The sequence below is a fragment of the Nycticebus coucang genome, chromosome 10 (assembly GCF_027406575.1).
Source record: "Nycticebus coucang isolate mNycCou1 chromosome 10, mNycCou1.pri, whole genome shotgun sequence".
NCBI lineage: Eukaryota > Metazoa > Chordata > Mammalia > Primates > Lorisidae > Nycticebus > Nycticebus coucang.
Genome location: NC_069789.1, coordinates 116,790,153 through 116,798,234, shown reverse-complemented (window position 1 = coordinate 116,798,234; position 8,082 = coordinate 116,790,153). Strand labels below are relative to the sequence as shown.

Here is an 8,082-nt window from a genome sequence, read left to right as displayed (position 1 = left end):
CATGTAGCTCAATTAATGAAATATCGTCAATAGCTCTGGAAACTTAAACTGCTTGCCTGTAAAATTAATATATTCCTCTTTCCCTCAAGATTGAAGACTCCTGAATGTTTCATATATTGCCCTTTCTTTGGTATTTTACGCCTTTGTGGGTTGTGATTTTAGAAGTATGTAGTGTTCAAGTTTTTGTGGATTTCATTTTGTATGGATTACATTATATTTGAATGGATTGTATTATATTTTTATTAAACTTTGATTTCTGTCTTCGAAAATATTTTTGTAACTACAGGAGCTTATATTTGAAACTCTGGTTACTTTATTTTTCTACTACATTACATCATATTGTGTTGTATTATTGTCAGGCCTCCAAATCTGCACTCTGAAGTATCATGGCACTGCATGCAGGGGATCTGTGTCATGGGGATAAAGTTTGAACTACCACATTTCCACTTGCATAGACAACAAACACTGGATAAACATGGATGTTGGAGCTATCTGACATAGCCTTGGGCACTAATGCCATGGCCAAAACAGAATTAAGAAAACCTTGGCTAAGTGTTTAGTTCCTTTAAGAACCGATCTCTATGCACCATGGGAATAATTTATTGAAATAATACTCAGACATGACATAATGTGTAATAAATCTTTCTGATGGATGATGATTGTCAGATGAGCCCAAATTTCATGTTGATACCGTCCACCAATGTGGTGGTATCAGAAGATGGAGTGATTTGGGAGGTAATGAAGTCGCCATGCGAGTAGAGTCTTCTTGAGTGGGATTAGTGCCCCAGACAGTTGTCTTTCAGCTTTCCCAAAAGAAGGCACAGTGAGTTTAGACATTGAACAGAACCTGAAAAATAAGATATTAGCATTTGTGATGGATCAGGTAGAGGTCAATTAAGACTCTGTATAATCATTGGGGAAGAATTTATGCTAAAATCCATTACTGTAGAAAGTGTTATTATTCTAGTTACTGAGCACCCTTGGAGGGGCACAAGGGCTCTCAGGAGCTGCTATTGTTATGTTTCTGATCTGCGTTCAGGTTACAGGGGGTGTGCACCGTGAAAATTCATGGAATGTTATAAATGTCTGCACATTTGTTGCATTTTCTATAAAAGATAATGGAAAACTCAACTGATATACTTGAAGGAGAGCATGGCCAAAGCTGAAACCTGAATTGGATTTGGAAGGTCAATCAGAGAAATTTTCTAATTGTATTGATCAATGGCATGAAACAAGGATAGGGAGGAGGGCAGAGACCCAACGTGGAGAGTTCTCCAGGAGACATTGTGCAGGTATTAATAATAATAAGGAGTAACAATTCCTGGGAGATTGAAGGTAACTGATAGAAGAAGATAGCCATTAAACATAGAAAGCAATTTCTCAAGTTGAACATACTTAAACTTCCCATCTAGACTGCCTGGATTAAAGCAGCAATGAAAACACAGCTATTCTTATTTAGGTAATATTCATTAAATGCTACTTTACCTGTGATAGTTTAATGAGAAGCAAAAATTTGAAAAGCTCTTAAATAAAACTAATTCTCAACAATGAAAAATGTCATTCTGGTCTTGGATATCTTGTCTTAACTGCAAACTCCTGGAAGACAGCAAAGTGATCTACTGGCTGGTCACTATGGCTCATGCCTGTAATCCCAACACTCAGACAGACTGAGGCAGGAGGATTGTTTGAGTTCAGGAGTTTGAGACCAAAAGCAAGAGTGAGACCATGTATCTACCAAAATAGAAAAATTAGCTGGGCATTGTGGTGAGTGCCTATTGTCCAGCTACTCGGGAGGCTGGGGCAGAAGGATTGCTTGAGCCCAGGAGACTGAGGTTGCTGTGAGCTAGGCTATGCCACAGCATTCTACCCAGACATAGAGTGAGACTCTGTCTCAAAAAAATAAACAAAAAAAAAAAAAAAACTGAACTACTGAACAAATATAAGCAAAGCCCAAGAATCATACATCTAGGCAAGGTTGATCCACATTGAGAAAAAAACGTGCAAGGATTTTAACTATGTATCATTTGCCCCATATCTTGGAGAATTTAATCAAAGAATAAATAGAACAGAACAGAGAACTGTTTTCTCAGGAAACCACAAAAACAGAGGAAAGGAAGTATTGAGCAAAAATTTTGTGACTAAATGTTTGAAGCAAATGCACAATGGTGGAACGAAATACTGTCATATTTTCAAATTTTTGCTTTCCATTAAACAGTCATACCATTTCTAATGAAGAATCATTGAAAGCGCAGGGGCAAGTTTAATTGAAATTGTCATAAGAGACTGGATCTAAAATAACAAATGCATCAGCACAGCATGGAAAGGGTTGTAACTATGGATGGGTTCACACAAAACCCAAAAGATACACACATGCATTTTATTATGTATTATGGAGTGAAGCTCTTGGGATTCCTAGTTTTTGTAACTTGGCCTAGATAATAGCTCTTATCACATGTACTTAATTATTTCTTATATCATGAGACTCTATATTATATTTTAGTTATTATATTTTGTCTGTTTTTAGAAAAATCATTTCATGTTACTTAGAATATGTAAGGTGTTCACTACATTTTTATTCCATAGATCCAAATATTTCCCAAGACCAGCATAGTTTAATGGAAATATAATGCAAGCCCACAATGTAATTTAACTGGACTAGTAGCCACGATGAAGAAAGAACAAACTGAAGAAGATAAAATTATTTTTGTAATGTATTTATATTTTATTTAACTAAAATTATTACAATTTACTCATGTAGTAAATATAAAAGGTGATTAATTTGATATTTCTTTACTCTAACTCAACACGATATTTGGAATACTGTATTTTTTAATCTATAGCACATCTTATATTAACCCCATTTCTGTCCTCATTAGCTGTGTGGAATTTCTTTTTTTTTTTTTTCTTTTTTATTAAATCATAGCTGTGTACATTGATATGATCATGGAGCATCATACACTCGATTCATAGACCATTTGACACATTTTCATCACAATAGTTAACATAGCCTTCCTGGCATTATCTCAGTTACTGTGCCAAGACATTTACATTCTACATTTACCAAGTTTCGCAAATACCCCTGTAAGATGCACCACAGGTATGATCCCACCGATCCCCCTCCCTCTACCACCACCCCCCTCCCTCCCCTCCCTTTCCCACTTCCCCCTATTGTTAGGTTGTAACTGGGTTATAGCTTTCATGTGAAAGCCCCAAATTAGTTTCATAGTAGGGCTGATACATTGGGTACTTTTTCTTCCATTCTTGAGATACTTTACTAAGAAGAATATGTTCCAGCTCCATCCATGTAAACATGAAAGAGGTAAAGTCTCCATCTTTCTTTAAGGCTGCATAATATTCCATGGTGTACATATACCACAATTTATTAATCCATTCGTGGATCGATGGGCACTTGGGCTTTTTCCATGACTTAGCAATTATGAATTGGGCTGCAATAAACATTCTGGTACAAATATCTTTGTCATGTTGTGATTTTTGGTCTTCTGGGTATATGCCCAGCAGAGGAATTACAGGATTGAATGGCAGATCTATTTTTAGATCTCTGAGTGTTCTCCATATCTCTTTCCAAAAGGAATGTATTAATTTGCATTCCCACCAGCAGTGCAGAAGTGTTCCCTTTTCTCCGAATCCACGCCAACATCTCTGGTCTTGAGATTTTGTGATATAGGCTAGTCTCACCGGAGTTAGATGATATCTCAAAGTAGTTTTGATTTGCATTTCTCTGATGATTAAAGATGATGAGCATTTTTTCATATGTCTGAAGGCCGCCCGCCTGTCTTCTTCAGAGAAGTTTCTCTTCAAATCTCTTGCCCAGCCTGCAATGGGATCCCTTATTTTTTTCTTGCTGATGCATTTGAGTTCTCTGTGGATTCTGGTTATTAAACCTTTGTCAAAGATATAACCTGCAAATATCTTCTCCCATTCTGAGGGCTGTTTGCTTGCTTTACTTACTGTGTTCTTGGCTGTGCAGAAGCTTTTTAGTTTGATCAAGTCCCAGTAGTGTATTTTTGAAGCTGCTTCAATTGCCCGGGGGGTCCTCCTCATAAAATACTCACCCAGACCGATTTCTTCAAGGGTTTCCCCTGCACTCTCCTCTAGTATTTTTATAGTTTCATGTCTTAAGTTTAAATCTTTAATCCAATGAGAGTCTATCTTAGTTAATGGTGAAAGGTGTGGGTCCAATCTCAGTCTTCTGCAGGTTGCCAGCCAGTTCACCCTGGAATTTCTTGTTCACATAAATCATTCTGGGAACTTCTATGTTCTAAGAGAAATCTTCAGCATCCATCAGCTACTGGATGCTATTTGAGAAATGGTAATTCTCCTCTTGAAAGGGCAGAAGTAAATTTAAAAAGAATTTTATAATTTTTCATTCGTGCAAAAGGGCAGAGGGCTAGGTAGCATGATGATACAATTCCAGTAATCCTGTCAAATCCTGAGTTCTTGTCAGGTTTAAAAAACCAATAAAGGGTCATGAACATGTTTAAGCAGTAAAAGAACACAAAGCAACTTACTAGCAATAGGATGCTGTGGGTAGCTTTGATTTCAGGAAAGGGCTTGGAAGAGAGGCTGGGGCAGTGGAGATACTGAGCTCCTGTGGTGTCTCAGGAGGACACTGACCATGTAGAGGCTGGAGCAGACCATGAGGACCACAATCAGGAGATACTGCATCACTAAGCCACTCAAAAGTGAGTGGGAAGGGATGTTTCTAGCCTTACTTTGACAATATGCCTGAAAATACCCCAAACCAGCAACAGTGACTTTGGTTCTGGCTACTGAATATTTAATTACATGGCTAGACAGCAGCATATTGAGGATCCAGAAGAACAGGAGAGAAAGAAAAATACACGTAGGCATTTGAGACTTAGGCCAAGCCCATGTGGACTTCCTCCAGCTAATTGTGATGGCTTGAAACATAGCCAGGAGGGACGTAGTACAGATGGAGAGACCCCAGGTGATTTTGTGTGCATACACAATAGCTTTGCAACTGACATCATCCATAAAATATCTTACTCCAAAGAATGAGATATCTGGTATGAACTTGAACGTGATGGTCAAAACATTGACCAATGCCAGGTGTATGAAAAGCAAACCTATGGGCTTTTTTAGGTGAGACTGAATTAGGACAATGTACATATATAACATGAAAAGCAATACGTTCCCCAGGAACCCAATGAAAATTGGAAAAATGAGGGCAAAGCCCAAAGTTGCATCACTTAGAACCATTATTTTAGCAGTGTTCTATGTCTCTTAATTAGGTAGGCCAGGTCTCTAACAAAACCTAAATAGATTATAGTGGGAAACTATTAATAATGGAGGCCGTGGAAGAATATTTAATTAACAGTTCAGTGTGTGATGAGGGCGTAGAAATGTCCTATCTTCTTTATTTCAGGGCCAGATGTAGCATTTCCAGAAACAGTATTTGAGGAGATCACCCGATCCTTAGAGCACAGAAGAAGGTGATACGAAGAAAAAGGAATTTAAGGCTAACACCCAGCATTGTGTATTCCTAAGGAAGTCTTTGGCCTATGTGAAAGACAAATTTGCATATTATAAGGCATTTTCCCCTGAATATATTAGATTTCATTTTATCTATAAACAGGTTATATTCCAATATTCTGACCTTTCTATAGAACATGTTACATGTAACACATAGAGTACCAGTGTATTTGAGCTTCTTTTGATTGTATTATGCAATTCCTTTAAGACAATGAGCATTTTTTATATATATAACATTTTTGTTTTTATACTTAAATATAAAAATACTACTCTGCTTTTTGTTATAAAGGAGGACCAAGCAATAAGAACCTTTTCTTCTTTTAAGATAGGAATATCCATAAGTTTTCCCTGAACTCTTTGTTGAGGGAAGGGTATTTAGCTCCAAGCAAGGGAAGTGTGGCCTGAGACCAAGGAAGTTTCCCTCCCTGAGGGCCAACCTCTACTTTCTCTCCTAATTCCCACTTACAGTAGAATGTTGTTTATAATCTCTTCAACTTTTCCATCAAGGGAAGTCCTAACCTAGAGTAAGCCAGGCTTTCCTCTTTCAGCTACCCTGAAGAAAGAGTCCCCCTCCACCAGATGCCACTGAAGCTTTTAGTGTGCTGTGGGCAGGGACGGACGTAACCACTACCTTCACTTAATAGTGTGAGCTTATCTGGTAGGCATACCTAGATAGCTTCAGCCACAGGGAAAATAAGGAGGGTGGGTGCAAAGAGATTAAGAACTTGACCCCTCTATCTTGGCCAAAGAAAGCAAGATTAACTGGGCATGAGGAATTTAAAAAAAGACTTTGATATTCCATCCTTTTGAGTTATAATTGGGACAACTGGGAGAAGGGGGAAGATTTGGAGTGGGATGGAGAACCAGAAGGATCTCAATGGCTGGAATTCTAGTCCACTTAGTTTTTGTATTGGAAGGGCTCATTGCCAGTTTCATCGAGAGACACAGGCGGATGAGGACTTTTGTCAACCGAGAAGAGGTCGCAGTTGGCAGAGGGACCACCGTCTTCAAAGTAGCCCTTCTCCTGGCCGACAGTCTGGGGAATACAGACGCTGGCACTACGGTTGGCTACACCAGCAGAAAAGTCGTTGATCTTGGCTGTTTCCTGGAATCCAGTCAGGTGCCGGGCATTGTCCAAGCCCCCATTGTGAGCATAGGTGAGAATGTGGTACTGGTGCTGCTTGCTTAGTTTCTTGATGGCCTCCTCAATGTACCTCAGACCATTCTCCTCCTGCATGGTTTTGTTGCTGAAATTGGTATGGCAGCCTGTGCCATTCTGGTTCCCAGAAATGGGCTTGGGATTAAAGGTTGCTATCATGCCTGAATCTTCACATACATGATGCAAGATGAAACGAGCCACCCAGAGATGATCTCCCATGCTGATTCTTTCACAGGGTCCAATTTGGAATTCCCACTGGCCAGGCATGACCTTGGCAGTTCTAGCAATCTTGATTCCAGCATACAAGCCAGCTTGGTAGGGAGCTTATCCTACACAATATCGCTGCCATAGGCTCTGTCTGCTCTCACACCACAGTAAGAAGGAGCCTGAGGCCCAGGGAAGCCATTGGAGGGCCAATAAAAGGGGTGCCTATCTGTCCCCATCAGACTGTATTCCTGCTTCATTACAAACCAGGGGTGCTGGGTGCTCACCATGTCCATTGTCCACTTACAGATGTGTCTCAAATTGGTCTCTGCAGGCTTTCACTAGCTTGTTTGGGTCCTTGCAGAAGGAGTCCTAGAACATAGCAGCAGACATGAGGTACATATCACTATTGGAGCCTTCAGACTATAAAGTACTAGAACCATCACAATTCCACTCAGGCAACTCTTCTGCACACTTGGGCTCCCAGTCCAGGTTGCAGTTCTTGCAGCGCAGTCCTTCTCCAGTGCCATCGATCCAGATATACATGGCTTGGACTTTCTTGCCTGAGGTAGGGCCATATACACGTTCCTGATGCCTATGTTTAAGAAGGAACTTGCTGAGGTGGCCATGGTGGAAGTTGTTCTGGGCTGCCAGCAGGCAGGCAGTCAGGCAGGCAGGCCATGAGAGTGAGGTGAAGAGAGGAGAGGAGGCCAGTGTGTTGTTCAAACACCCTACTCTTCTCCCATCCCCCACTCTTGACAGTGATCATTTTAAATTCTCACCCAACAGAGCTTTCAAGTGGAGCTTTTTGCCTCCTCCCATCCCACCTCATGGCTTAAGTGGAAGGCATCACAGACATTCATGGTTCTTACAACTTGGTGCAGAGGTACGTACAAGAAGTCAGTAGAGGCCCAGGATGTTGCTAAATATCCCACAACGTGTAAGGAAATTCCACAAGGAATTCTCTGCCTCCCAGTGGTCCTCACCCTTTATTGATCAATTTAACTTAACAAATAGTCCACGTATCTTAAGGAATACAACACATGTAAAAATCCACATTTTGGGGGAGGCGGAGCAAGATGGCAGCCGAGTAACAGCTTCCTTGCATCTGGGCACCGTGAGTCTGGGGATATAGGACTCCAGGCATCTCTGGCTGGTGGGATCTGCCTATCATCACCCCTGAGAGGATACAGGGAGTCAGCGAG

General features: G+C 40.4%; 1 pseudogene; it reads right to left on the bottom strand.

Annotated features, from left to right (window-relative positions):
• Window positions 1-6,412: 6,412 nt before the first annotated feature.
• Window positions 6,413-7,506, bottom strand: LOC128597055 (glutamine synthetase-like; annotated as a pseudogene).
• Between the last annotated feature and the right edge of the window lie 576 nt (window positions 7,507-8,082).